The following is a 15577-nucleotide window of genomic DNA, read 5'->3' as shown; positions in this document are numbered from 1 at the left end:
GCGACCCCATAGACAGCAGCCCACCAGGCTCCCGTCCCTGGGATTCTCCAGGCAAGAACACTGGAGTGGGTTGCCATTTCATGGAAAGAAGTCACACTCACATTTCAGAACTTTGTTATTAGTGATGAGTTCCCATGTCACTTTCCACTGGCCCTCAGTCATATTTGCATTATTTCTCTATCATATAGAGCCCTGATGTAAAAAATTAAGCAAATCTTCTCAATTTGGGCCAATGGCTTCCCTGGGGGCTCAGTGATAAAGAACCCGCTTGCCAATCAGGAGACCCGGGTTTGATCCCTGGATCAGGAAGATACCCTGGAGAAGGAAATGGCAACCCACTCCAGTATACTTGCCTGGGAAATCCCATGGATAGAGGGGCCTGGCAGGCTACTGTCCACGAGGTTGCAAAAGAGGATGACTAAGTGACTAAGCAATAACATTAAGATATTATAATAATACTGGGAGCTTCAGTTATTTTGCTTCAGCCTTTTGGAAAACTAGTCCATTACTGAGATAAGTTGTCCAGAAACTGCTAAGAGTTAATAAGGGTGTGCTCAGAAAAGAATACACCTAAAAAAGATGAAAACCCTGCTTTCATTAGGCTCATAATCTAGAAAAAGAATAGGTAAAAAGAAAATTACAGCAAAATAATACAAATAAAAAAATAATATAAAGATATGAATGTATTCATTCTCACCTGTAAAATTAGCAACACTCTTTAAAAACCAGAATACCCCATGCTAATGAAAAGTGTGCTAGGCACTGTAATCTATTATTGGTAAACTATAAATTAGAAAAGCCTTTTCAGAATATAATCTGAAATATTTATTAAGAGCTTTAAAAATGTTCATCTTCTTTGACTAAATAGGAGTTTTACTTATAAGATAATGAAGGCAAAAAAAAAAATTCATTTATAGAAAACTATTTATGTACAACTTTATTTATATACAAATGTTCCTCAGAGCAGTGGTTATTATTAAATTGTAATAGCATTTAGAAATATCCTAACTTCTAAGTTTAGCAATAGCAACATGATTAAACAACTTATAAATTATTTTTAAACAAGTGCTTTTGAATGTCTACCATACATATACCCTTCAAAGAAATGAGAATCAATGGCCACAAGATATGTAAGGTTTATCTTCTCATGGTGTTTACATTGAAGTAGTGGGAGATAGATGGTAAAAAACTAAATGGATAAACAAGATAACACCAAGTTGATGAGGAATATGAAGAATAGGAAGTGAGAGTGGCTGGAGATGGCTGGCAAGCCCTGATTAAAATTGGGTAGTCAAGAAGGCTGCTCGGAGGAGAAACTTAGCCAAAACCAGGGAGTCAGTCTTCTGTAAACCTGGGAGAAAAAAAAAAAAAGGAAAAGGAGACCTCCTCTTGCATCTGTAAGTGGAGACAAACTGCCACCGACAAGACTGGCGAGGCTCACAGGTGAACAGAGGAAGTTGAGGCTTCCTCATGGTGAAAACCACTATGGGAACCTGAGCTTGGGGAGAAAACCAGAGCCATAACTGACAGACTGCTGGAGGCTCAATGTGAACAATCTGAGAGTAAAAACTCTGGGGGGATGCAGTCGTGCAGGGACTCACAATATTGTGAGGTTTACCTCCAGGAACTTCACCAGGATCCTACAGGAAATACCATGGAAAATCCCCTCAGCCTTCCTGCTGGGAGTGGGGCAATGAGGGAATAGCCAATTTGAAATAGATAAGAACATCCTCTTAAGAAGTCCTCTTGAAATGTGACTCTTGCAACTGGAGATGCGCTCAAAGTACAAATTACACACCGGATCGCGAAGGCTTGGTGTGAAAGAAAAGGAATGCAAAATCTCAATTTTGTATATTGATTATATGTTGACATTATAATATTTGAATAATTGGGTTAAATTAAATCTACTCATAAAATTAAAAAAAAAAAAAAAAAAAAAAAAAAGAAGTCCTCTTAAGAAGGCCTCCCCTAGAGGAAAACTAGTACTCGAGTCTAACCCTCTAGCATATTCAGTTCAGTTCAGTCGTTCAGTTGTGTCTGACTCTTTGCGACCCCATGAATCACAGCACACCAGGCCTCCCTGTCCATCACTAACTTCCAGAGTTCAACCAAACTCATGTGCATCGAGTTGGTGATGCCATCCAGCCATCTCATCTTCTGTCATCCCCTTCTCCTCCTGCCCTCAATCCCTCCCAGCATCAGGGTCTTTTCCAGTGAGTCAACTCTTCGCATGAGGTGGCCAAAGTACTGGAGTTTCAGCCTCAGCATCAGTCCTTCCAATGAACACCGAGGACTGATCCCCTTTAGAATGGACTGGTTGGATCTCCTTGCAGTCCAAGGGACTCTCAAGAGTCTTCTCCAGTACCACAGTTCAGAAGAACCAATTCTTCAACACTCAGCTTTCTTCACAGTCCAACTCTCACATCCATACATGACCACAGGAAAAACCATAGCCTTGACTAGACGAACCTTTGTTGGCAAAGTAATATCTTTGCTTTTGAATATGCTATCTAGGTTGGTCATAACTTTCCTTCCAAGGAGTAAGCGTCTTTTAATTTCATGGCTGCAATCATCATCTGCATATTAACTGAACCCAAATGACCTAGGAGAAGGAAAATACACAGCTCCAGCTGGCTCAGGCCATTATATCCAACATAAGGGATGGAGTAGGAGAGAGAAAAATTAGAAACAATTGTGTGATTCACAGTCCAGAGGAAGATGCTCACTGAGGGGCCGAGACCTAATCATGGGAATCTGCCTGCCTTCACACCTCACCTCATCATTACTAAAGCCCTCTTACAGCAGTGCCTTTAATCCAGGACATCATGTCTGAATTTCAAGAGAAATTTACAAGGCACACCAAAAGGCAGAAGAAAAATGTTTTTGAAGAGACAAAGCATCATCAGAATGAGGCATGTCAGCAGTGTTGGAAATATCAGATGAGGATTCAAAAGCAACTATGGCTTCCCTGGTGTCTCAGTGGTAAAGAATCTGCCTGCCAATGCAAGAGACCTGGGTTTGATCCCTGGGTCAGGAAGATCCCCTGGAGAAGAAAATGGCAATCCACTCCAGTATTCTTGCTTGAGAAATCCTATGGAGAGAGGAGCCTGGCAGGTTACAGTCTATGGGGTCGCAAAAGAGTTAAACACTATGGAAAGACTAAACAACAATGACAATAACATGATTAATATGGCAAGGGCTCTAGTGGATAAAGTATACAGCATATAAAAATAGATGGGCAATAGAAGCAGAAAGATGGAGATTCTAAGAAAGAACCAAGAGTAAATGCTAGAGATGAAAAGCAGTGTAACAGAAATGAAGAAAAAGAACCCTTACAGCTGGGCTTATTATTTTCTTTTTTTAAAATATAAATTTATTTATATTAATTGGAGGCTAATTACTTTACAATATTGTAGTGGTTTTGCCGTACATTAAAATGAATCTGCCACAGGTGTACGTGTGTTCCCCATCCTGAAACCTCCTCCCAACTCCTTCCACATCCCATCCCTCTGAGTCATCCCAGTGCACCAGCCCAAAGCACCCTGTCTCATGCATCGAACCTGGACTGGTGATTCATTTCACATATGATAATATACATGTTTCAATGCCATTTTCCCAAATCATCCCACCTCGCCCTCTCCCACAGAGTCCAAAAGACTGTTCTATACATCTGTGTCTCTTTTGCTGTCTTGCATATAGGGTTATCATTACCATATTTCTAAATTCCATATATATACTTTAGCATACTGTATTGATATTTTTCTTTCTGGCTTACTTCACTCTGTATAATAGGCTCCAGTTTCATCCACCTCAGTAGAACTGATTCAAATGTATTTTTTTAATGGGTGAGTAATACTCCATTGTGTATATGTACCACTGCTTTCTTATCCATTCATCTGCTGATGGACATCTAGGTTGCTTCCATGTCCTGGTTATTATAAACAGTGTTGTGATGAACATTGGGGTACACGTGTCTCTTTCAATTCTGGTTTCCTCGGTGTGTATGTCCAGCAGCGGGATTGCTGGGTCATACAGCAGTTCTATATCCAGCTTTTTAAGGAATCTCCACACTGTTCTCCATAGTGGCTGTACTAGTTTGCATTCCCACCAACAGTGTAAGAGGGTTCTCTTTTCTCCACACCCTCTCCAGCATTTATTGCTTATAGACTTTTGGATAGCAGCCATTCTGACTGGCATGAAATGGTACCTCATTGTGGTTTTGATGAGCATTTCTCTGATAATGAATGATGTTGAGCATCTTTTCATGTGTTTGTTAGCCATCTGTATGCCTTCTTTGGAGAAATGTATGTTTAGTTCTTTGGCCCATTTTTGATTGGGTCATTTATTTTTCTGGAACTGAGCTGTAGGAGCTGCTTGTATATTTTTGAGATTAATTCTTTGTCAGTTGCTTCATTTGCTATTATTTTCTCCGATTCTGAAGGCTGTCTTTTCACCTTGCTTATAGTTTCCTTTGTTGTGCAGGAGCTTTAAAGTTTCAGTTCAGTTCAGTTCAGTTCAGTAGCTCAGTCGTGTCCGACTCCTCGTGACCCCATGAATCGCAGCACACCAGGCCTCCCTGTCCATCACCAACTCCCGGAGTTCACTCAAACTCACGTCCATTGAGTTGGTGATGCCATCCAGCCATCTCATTCTCTGTTGTCCCCTTTTCCTCCTGCCCCCAATCCCTCCCAGCATCAGAGTCTTTTCCAATGAGTCAACTCTTTGCATAAGGTGGCCAAAGTACTGGAGTTTCAGCTTTAGCATGGTCCTATTTGTTTATTTTTGCTTTTATTTCCAATACTCTGGGAGGTGGCTCATAGAGGATCCAGCTGTGATTTATGTTGGAGAGTGTTTTGCCTATGTTTTCCTCTAGGAGTTTTATAGTTTCTGGTCTTACATTTAGATCTTTAATCCATTTTGAGTTTATTTTTGTGTATTGTGCCAGAAAGTGTTCTAGTTTCTTTCTTTTACAAGTAGTTGACCAGATTTTCCAGCACCATTTGTAAAAGAGATTTTCTTTTCTCCATTGTATATTCTGGCCTCCTTTGTCAAAGATAAGGTGTCCATAAGTGCGTGGATTTATCTCTGGGATTTCTATTTTGTTCCATTGATCTGTGTTTCTGTCTTTGTGCCAGTACCATACTGTCTTGATGACTGTGGCTTTGTAGTAGAGCCTGAAGTCAGGCAGGTTCATTCCTCTAGTGCCATTATTCTTTCTCAAGATTTCTTTGGCTATTCAAGGTTTTTTGTATTTCCATACAAATTATGAAATTATTTGTTCTAGTTCTCTGAAAAATATGGTTGGTTGCTTGATAAGGATTGCATTGAATCTATAGATTGCTTTGGGTAGTATACTCATTTACACCATATCGATTCTTCCGATCCATGAACATGGTGTATTTCTCCATCTGTTTGTGTCCTCTTTGACTTCTTTCACCAGTGTTTTATGCAGACTTCCCTGGTGGCACAGAGGATAAAGCATCTGCCTGCAATGCGGGGGACCTGGGTTTGATCCCTGGGTGGGAAAGATTCCCCTGGAGAAGGAAAAAGCAACCCACTCCAGTATTCTTGCCTGGAAAACCCCACGGATGGAGAAGCCAGTGTTTTATAGTTTTCTATATATAGGTCTTTAGTTTCTTTAGGTAGATTTATTCCTAAGTATTTTATTCTATTCATTGCAATGGTGAATGGAATTTTTTCCTTAATTTCTGTTTTCTCATTGTTAGTGTATAGGAATGCAAGGGATTTCTGTGTGTTAATTTTATATCCTGCAACTTTACTATAGTCATTGATTAGTTATAGTAATTTTCTGGTGGAGTCTTTAGGGTTTTCTATGTAGAAGATCATGTCATCTGCAAATGGTGAGAGTTTTAGTTCTTCTTTTCCAATTTGGATTCCTTTTATTTCTTTTTCTGTTATAATTGCTGTGGCCAAAACTTCCAAAATTATTTTGAATAGTAGTAGTGAGAGTGGACACCCTAGTCTTGTTCCTGACTTTAGGGGGATTGTTTGCAATTTTTCACCATATAGGTTAATGTTTGCTGTGGGTTCATCATATATGCCTTTTATTATGTCGAGTTATGTTCCTTCTATGCCTGCTTTCTGGAGGGTTTTTTAATCATAAATATATGTTGAATTTTGTCAAAGGCTTTCTCTGCATCTATTGAGATAATCATATGTTTTTTTATCTTTCAATTTGTTAATGTGATGTATAACATTGATTGATTTGAAGATATTGAAGAAATCTTGCATCCCTGGGATAAAACCCACTTGGTCAAAATGTATGAGCTTTTTAATATGTTGTTGTATTCTGTTTGCTAGAATTTTGTTGAGGATTTTTGCATCTATGTACATTATTAATATTGGCCTGTAATTTTCTTTTTTTGTGACATCTTCGTCTGGTTTTGGTATTAGGGTGATGGTAGCCTCATAGAATGAGTTTAGAACTCTACCTTCCTCTGCAATTTTCTGGAAGAGTTTGAGTAGGATAGGCATTAGCTCTTCTCTAAATTTTTGGTAGAATTCAGCTGTGAAGCTGTCTGGCACTGGGCTTTTGTTTGCTGGAAGATTTCTGATTACAATTTCAATTTCCGTGCTTGTGATGGGTCTGTTAAGATTTTCTTTTTCTTCCTGGTCCAGTTTTGGAAAGTTGTACTTTTCTAAGAATTTGTCCATTTCTTCCAAGCTGTCCATTTTATTGGCATATAGTTGCTAATAGTAGTCTCTAATGATCTCTTGTATTTCTGTGTTGTCTGTTGTGATCTCTCCATTTTCATTTCTAATTTTGTTGTTTTGATTCTTCTCCTTTGTTTCTTGATGAGTCTAGCTAATGGTTTGTCAATTTTATTTATCTTCTCAAAGAACCAGGTTTTGGCTTTGTTGATTTTTGCTATGGTCTCTTTTGTTCTTGTTTTTTTTTTTTTTTTTGCATTTCTTTCTGCCCTAATTTTTAAGATTTCTTTCCTTCTACTAACCCTGGGTTTCTTCATTTCTTCCTTTTCTAGTTGCTTTAAGTGTAGAGTTAGGTTATTTATTTGACTTTTTTCTTGTTTCTTGAGGCAAGCTCATATTGCTATGAACCTTCTCCTTAGCACTGCTTTTACAGTGCCCCATAGGTTTTGAGTTGTTGTGTATTCATTTTCATTCATTTCTATGCACATTTTTATTTCTTTTTTGATTTCTTCTGTGATTTCTTTGTTATTCAGCAGCATGTTGTTCAGCCTCCATATGTTGGAATTTTTAATAGTTTTTCTCCTGTAATTGAGATCTAATCTTACTGCATTGTGGTTAGAAAAGATGCTTGGAATGATTTCAATTTTTTTTGAATTTGCCAAGGCTAGATTTATGGTCCAGGATGTGATCTATCCTGGAGAAGGTTCCGTGTGCACTTGAGAAAAAGGTGAAATTCATTGTGTTGGGTGAAATGTCCTATAGATATCAATTAAGTCTAACTGGTCTGTTGTATCATTTAAAGTTTGTGTTTCCTTATTAATTTTCTCTTTGGTTGACCTATCCATAGATGTGAGTTGGGTATTAAAGTCTCCCACTATTATTGTGTTATTGTTAATTTCCCCTTTCATCCTTGTTAGCATTTGTCTTACATATTGTGGTGCTCCTATGTTGGGTGCATATATATTTATCATTGTTATATCTTCTTCTTGAATTGATCCTTTGATCATTATGTAGTATCCTTCTTTGTCTCTTTTCACAGCCTTTATTTTAAAGTCTACTTTATCTGATATGAGTATTGCTACTCCTGCTTTCTTTTGGTCTCTATTTTTGTGGAATATCTTTTTCCAGCACTTCATTTTCAGTCTGTGTGTGTCCCTTGTTTTGAGGTGGGTCTCTTGTAGACAATATATATAGGGGTCTTGTTTTTGTATCCATGCAGTCAGACTTTGTCTTTTGGTTGGGGCATTCGACCCATTTACATTTAAGGTAATTATTGATGAGTATGATCCCGTTGCCATTTACTTTGTTGTTTTGGGTTCGAGTTTATACACTCTTTCTGTGTTTTCTGTCTAGAGAAGATCCTTTAGCATTTGTGGGAGAGCTGGTTTGGTGGTGCTGAATTCTCTCAACTTTTGCTTGTCTGTAAAGCTTTTGATTTCTCCTTCATATTTGAATGAGATCCTTGCTGGGTACAGTAATCTGGGTTGTAGGTTTTTCTCTTTCATCACTTTAAGTATGTCCTTCCATTCCCTCCTGGCCTGAAGAGTTTCTATTGATAGATAAGCTCTTATCCTTATGGGAATCCCCTTGTGTGCTATTTGTTGTTTTTCCCTTGCTGCTTTTAGTATTTGTTCTTTGTGTTTGATCTTTGTTAATTTGATTAATATGTGTCTTGTGGTGTATCACCATGGGTTTATCCTGTTTGGGACCCTCTAGGTTTCTTGGACTTGGGTGGCTATTTTCTTCCCCATTTTAGGGAAGTTTTCAACTATTATCTCCTCAAGTATTTTCTCACGGTCTTTCTTTTTGTCTTCTTCTGGTACTTTTATGATTTGAATGTTGGGGTATTTAACATTATCCCAGAGGTCTCTGAGGTTGTCCTCATTTCTTTCTAATCTTTTTTCTTTTTTCCTCTTTGCTTCATTTATTTCTACCATTCTATCTTCTACCTTACTTATCCTATCATCTACCTCCTTTATTCTACTGCTGGTTCCCTCCAGAGTGTTTTTTATCTCATTTATTGCATCATTCATTATTGATTGACTCTTTTTTATTTCTTCTAGATCCTTGTTAAACATTGCTTGCATCTTCTCAATCCTTGTCTCCAGGCTATTTATATGTAACTCCATTTTGTTTTCAAGATTTTGGATCATTTTTGCTATCATTATTCTGAATTCTTTATCAGGTAGATTCTGTATCTCTTACTCTTTTGTTTGGTTAGGTGGGCATTTATCCTGTTCCTTTGCCTACTGAGTATTTCTCTGCCTTTTCATCTTGTTTATATTGCTGTGTTTGGGGTGGCCTTTCTGTATTCTGGCAGTTTGTAGTTTCTCTTTATTGTGGAAGTTCCTCACTGTGGGTGGGGTTGGATGGGTGGCTTGTCAAGGTTTCCTGGTTAGGGAAGCTCGTGTTGGTGTTCTGGTGGGTGGAGCTGGATTTCTTCTCTCTGGAGTGCAATGAAGTGTCCAGTAGTGACTTTTGAAATGTCAGTGGGTTTGGTGTGAATTTGGGAAGCCTGTATATTGAAGCTTAGGACTATGTTCCTGCATTGCTGGAGAATTTGCATGGTGTGTCTTGCTCTGGAACTTCTTGGCCCTTGGGTGGTGCTTGATTTCAGTATATGTATGGAGGCTTTTGATGAGCGCTTATCGATTGATGTTCCCTGGAGTCAGCAGTTCTCTGGTGTTCTCAGATTTGGGACTTAAGCCTCCTGCCTCTGGTTTCCAGTCTTATTCTTACAGTAGCCTCAAGACTTCTCCATCTATACAGCACCTATGATAAAACATCTAGGTTAATGATGAAAAGTTCCTCCACAGTGAGGGACACCTGGAGAGATACACTGATTTACATGGAGAAGAGAAAAGCGGGGAGAGAGATAGAGGTGACCAGGAGGAGAAGAGGGGGAATCAAGAGGGGAGAGAGCAAGCTAGCCAGTAATCATTTTCCCATGTGCTGTCCACAATCTGGACCCCTCAGAGATGTTCACAGAATTACACAGAGAAGAGAAGAGAGAGGAAAGAGACAGAGGTGGCCAGGAGGATCAAAGCCAGAATCAAAAGGAGAGAGACAGATCCAGCCAGTAATCAGGCACTGATGAAGCATTCACAAGCAAAGCCCATCAACAATTCCCTGGAGTAGAAGTAGAATCTGAGACTTCCCAGGTGGCTCAGTGGTAAATCTCCCGCCTATATTCAGGAGACACAGGAGATGAGGGTTTGATCCCTGGTTGGGAAGATACCCAGGAGAAGGAAATGGCAACCCACTCCAGTATTCTTGCCTGGAAAATCTCAGGGACAGAGAAGCATGGTGGGCAACAGTCACAAAAGAGTTGGATATGACTGAACAACTAAACAACAAAAAGTAGGATCTGGGTCATAAAATAAAAAATCTTTTTTCTTTCTTTCCCTTCCTTCTTTCTTCCTTCCTTCCTCTTTCTTTCTTCTCTTACCTATTTTTATCCCTTTGTGCTGAGTCAACATTCACTTGCTCACAGGTCACCTCCTGCAGAGGCCTCGCATCCCTGACCCTTCAGTCCAGACTCCCTGGGGAGAAATCACTGCACTGACACCTCAGTTCTGAGGGCCGTGTGCAGAGATGCTGCTCCCGGGGCTGTGATTCAAGATGACGGCCAGGGGGCCTTGGGAAGAGATGATGCACCTGGCACTGTGATCTAGGTACACAGTTACACAGCTGAGCCCCGCCATCTCAGCTCACATGAGCCACAAGCAGCAGCCCTGCAGAGGGCTTTTAGGGAAGAGCATGTGGTCCAGAGCAAGTTCTATTGAAACAAGCCACACCTGGCAAAGAATGCTTGTGGTGTCTGACGTGGCAGGGGCATAACAGAATAGGAAGAAATCAAACCCTCTTCTGCTCAATATCAGAATGTGATTCTCCTAGAGACCTAGATAAGGGAAAAGCAGAAGACTAGTTAAGAAAATTATTTAATACCAGTGTAGTCTGCATCGTTCCCTTTAAAAATGATGTTTACTCTTGGAAATCTGTACCTCCGCTCCTGATAGAAGCCAGGTGAGACTTGTAGATCTTCCTGTTCCATCAGGTCAAAGACTTAAAGAACCAGAAACTCAGAAACCTATCAGAGTGGGATTCTTGAGGGAAATCCATTGTCCGAGAGACCCAGAGACACACTAGACCCAGAAGTCAACAGCATCAGAGCATTTTCTCCTTCAGACACCACACCCTTCCTGACCTGAGCCCCAGGAAAAGCCCTGTCATGCTAAACTGAGGACTTAAACTCGAGATTTGGTGACTGGCCAGGGAATGTAGCCTGATTCAAGTAATGAGACCTTCATGGGGATGAGGTTTTCCTATGAGGATGAGTCTCCTGAAGGAGGCAGGTAGAGGTTCATGTGAAGAGAGAGGAAGGGGGCCCTCAATAAAGAAACAGGTTCAAGAGAGATGGTGTTGCCATGGGGAGTTATCCCAAAAGAAATGAAGAAAGTGTAGTCTTTCAGTCGCATCCAATTCTTTGCAATCCCATGAAATATAGCCCTCCAGGTTCCTCTGACCCTGGAATTCTCTAGTCAGGAGTACTGGGGTGGGTTGCCATTCCCTCTCCAGGGGATCTTTCCAACTCTGGGATCGAACCTGGGTCTCCAGCATTGCTCGCAGATTCTTTACCATCTGAGCCACAAGGGAAGCCAAAAGGCTCACTTGTTTTAAGTGATTTCCCCTTTAGAATATGGGAAAAGACAAGCTGTGAAAATTTTTAGCTATTTCCCTGCCTACTGAAATGGATACCTACATTTTTTAACTTATTCTGGGGAACATCTCTGCCCAGTGCAGGGCTGCAGTTCCATGGAGGCTGATGGGACAAGAAGGTGAGATGGAAATGGGACCAGTCTCTCCACCTCCACTCACTGACCTACTGTGGAGAGAGCATCATCCTGTCAAGTGGACCATGATTCAGAAACTCAGGTCCTGAGAGCAGTTCTGGGAAAGGGACAGAGCAGGAGGTGAGGGGGGAATTCCCTACAGTAGCAGGGAGTTCTCTTTATTGCACAGTCAGAAACACCAGGGAGAATGAATCTGCTGTCTGTCACTACATCAGCCACCTGATACGTAAGTGGCTTAAAACAGTGGTTACTTATTACTCAGTACAGTTGTGAGGACAGACTCTTCTGTCCTTCACTGTCTCCCAGAGTTTGCTCAAATTCATATCCATTTAGTCGATGAGGCTATCTAACCATCTCATCCTGTGCCACCCCCTTCTCCTTTGCCAGCATCAGAGTCTTTTCCAATGAGTTGGCTCTACGCATTAGGTGGCCAAAGTATTGGAGTTTCATCAACAGTCCGTCCAATGAATATTCAGGGTTGATTTCCTTTAGGATTGACTGGTTTGATATCTTTGCTATTCAAGGGATTCTCAAGAGTCTCCTCCAGACCACAATTCGAAAACATCTGTTCTTTGGCCCTCAGCCTTCCATACCCGGCTATGGGAAAAACCCTAGCTCTGACTATACGGAGCTTTGTCAGCAATGTAATATCTGCTTTTTACTACACTACCTAGTTTGTCATAGCTTCCCTTCCAAGGAGCAAATTTATTTTAATTTCAAAACTGCAGTCACTGTCTGCAGTGATTTTGGAGCCTAAGAAAATAAAATCTGTTACTGCTTTCAATTTTCCTTTTCTGTTAGCCATGAAGTGATGGGATCATATACCACGATCTTAATTTTTTTCATGTTCAATTGCAAGCCAGCTTTTTCACTCTCCTCTTTTACCCTCATCATGAGGCTTTTTATTTCCTCTTCACTTTCTGCCATTAGAGTGGTATTATCCACATATCTGAGCTTGTTGATTTTCCTTCTGGAAATCTTGATTCCAACTTGTGTTTCATCCAGCCAGGCATTTTGCATGATGTACTCTGCATAGAAGTTAAATAAGCAGGGTGACAATATATAGCCTTGATGTACTCCTTTCCCAAATTTGAACCAATCCGTTGTTCCACATCTGGTTCTAACTTTTGCTTCTTGACCCTCATACAGGTTTATTTTTACATAATGAATAGTAATTCTCTATCCTGTGCCTGACGGTTAAGGAAGTATCATGAGGAATTATGAGTTCCCAACCCTAAAACACTGGGAGTTCATCTGATCAAAGACCCTGACCTTAGTTCTTATTTGTTCATATCCTATCATGGGAAGTAGGTGTTTAAACTTTTTATTATGGAAATTTTCAAACATATAGAAAAGTAGAATACCACATTGAACTTCCACAAAACAAGCTTCAACAATTATCTACATGTTGTCCATCTCATTTCATTAAACTCTGCTTTTTTTGCAGCAGAGCCACCAGTATTTAGCATGATTCCCAGATTCATATATTTTCACCCACTGATACTCCAGTACACATTTCTAAAAGTTAAAAACTAGAGAAAGAGAAGCACAGTACCATCATTCCTTTAATAATCACCTTAACATTAATGTGGGCTTCCCTGGTGGTACAGTGGTAAGGAATCTGCCTGCAATATGGGAGACCCAGGTTCAATTCCTGGGTTGGGAAGATCCCCTGGAGAAGGAAATGGCAACCCATTTCAGTAGTCTTACCTGGAGATTCCCATGGACTGAGGAGTCTGGCAGGCTGCAATCAATGGGGTCAAAAAGAGTGACTAATCCTTACCCTAACCCTAATATTAATATATGTGTGTGTATATATAATTCAGATACATAATACACTCACACTCAGTGCTGTATCTCAAGAAACTGATATCTTAAGATGCCTGCCAATATCTTAATGCTACGGTTTCACTAAAGTTTCCTTCAGATCTATCAGCCTTTATAAGTATATGCATTTAATTCAGCACTACAATCCTTTATTTATGGAACCCAAGAGGTTGTTCTAATGATCCCTGCTTCCTTTTCTAAACCATCACAAGCCATTGATTTATTACTGCACTTTGGAATTTTATATGAAGGCAGTTTCTGGAATGGTTTATTTCTTCCCATTGAAACACTGAATAAGCAGCTTCAGTCTTGATACCACTCTTTTTCTTTTGTCATTATTATGCAATAAGCTAAAGACATAATTTTCCACCCAACAACTGTAATCAGATATTAAACATGAGTTTGAGGGCTTCCCTGGTGGCTCAGATAAAGAATCTGCCTGCAATGTGGGAGACCTGGGTGTGATCCCTGAGATTCGGAAGACCCCTTGGAAAAGGGAATGAATACCCACTCCAGTATTCTTTCCTGGAGAATCCATGGGCAGAGGAACCTGGCAGGCTACACTGCATGGGGTCACAAAGAGTCGGACATGACTGAGCAGCTAATACTTTTACTTTCACTTTGAGGAGAAGTAGGAACAGACCAAAGACCTGGAGTGTTGGGAGGGGCTGCTGGTGACATGGAGGTCATGAGCCAACAAAGGTAACTTTTCTGTCACAGTTGTAGGGGATCTGGTTCTGGTGAAAATGCTGTGATGTTTGCCTTTGCAACATGTTATGTGCCTCACCCTCTAGTTTAAAAGCTGAGAGAAGAACCCAATCAACACCTAGACCCTCTTGCCTTTTCCATCCTTCTGCCTTCCACCTTGTCCTTCTGAGTGAAGTCACTCAACTATCAAGGGCTAAGCTTTTAAACAACAGAGAAGATGGTTTAAGAAATATTTCAGCTCTGAGTCAGAACTCTGGGGAGCCCTGAATGCATGTGAGGGGAAGTCCAACGGCAGAGGGAACAGAAGGGTGGAGGTGGGGGGTTGGTGGGGGGGGACTGGCCGTGGGGGTCAGAGGATGCTCATTCATCTCACCCTCCTCCCCACCCCTCAGTCACGGGCTCACTCGCAGTCAGGGGGCTGGGGATAGAGACACAACAAGCCTTCTCTTGGCCTCAGCCCTACTTTTCTGAGGAAGATGAGGAAAGAATTTGCAGAGGCTGAAGGACAGGACTTAGAGATATCCATGTCCTTCCTACCCTGGAAGGGGATGCTCGATCTGGACACTATAAAATGTGTGATGTCCATACTAAAGTGGCTTCTTTGGGGGGTGGAGAGTAGCAACTATTTACGTAAGGAGACATGTGTTTCCCTCAAGTTCAGTTTTCATTCACAGCCTTGACCTCAGAGCCTCAACATATCAGAGAACCAGCCAGAGTGATCCCTTAGGGAATGTCTGCATGGCACGTTCATCCTGAGAGCACTCAGGACAGTCTTTGTACAAATCACAGCAAATGGCAAGCAAGTTGCTTCCTGAACTCACAAGTTCTTTTTTCCCTTCCCTTTCCAACTGTCTTTTATTTAAATGAAACATGTGTCCTTACTCTGATGCCCTCCCCCCACCACACCTGAAATGTATTAGCCACTAAGTCCCTAGTTCAAGGGGAAAGAGAAGCGTTTGGGACTGGAAAGTTATTCACCTACAGCCTGGGTGCTTTCAAAGTCTAGCTGAACTAACTGAGCCCTCCTGTGTGCCAGGTTCCCAGTTAGGTGCTGGGGTCAGTGGAAGAGACACGGCTGTTGCTCTTCCAGGCTGAGGGAGGAAGAAGATAAGAAAGGAGCGGATACAAGAGAGTCAGGAGAAGGGACAGGGAAGTGGGGGTCTCATCTCATGGAGGAGAAGCCCTGCTTGGTAGACCCATGTTTCACGTGTGACCTGAGAGTAAGAGTCAGTCAATAAAAGACAGAGGGGAGTTTCCAGGCAGTGGAAAGATGGGCCCAAAGATCCAGAACAAAGGAGAGGTTGGTGAATTCGAGGAACTGAAAAGGATTAAGACACATTGGAGCTCAGGCTGGAGAGAAGAGAGAAAGTCTGGAGATGCTGACCTAGGGATCGAACCCAGGTCCCCTGCATTGCAGGCAGATTCTTTAATGTCTGAGCCACCAGGGAAGCCCTAAAGAACTGTACCTGGACAAAGAAACAGTAAACGTGATCAGGTGATTCTGCAGGAGCAGGAGT

Source organism: Bos grunniens, chromosome 12, assembly GCF_055505025.1.
Source record: "Bos grunniens cultivar Pamir isolate PY7600 chromosome 12, Bosgru_T2T1.0, whole genome shotgun sequence".
Classification (NCBI taxonomy): Eukaryota; Metazoa; Chordata; class Mammalia; order Artiodactyla; family Bovidae; genus Bos; species Bos grunniens.
This window is presented reverse-complemented; position numbering follows the sequence as displayed.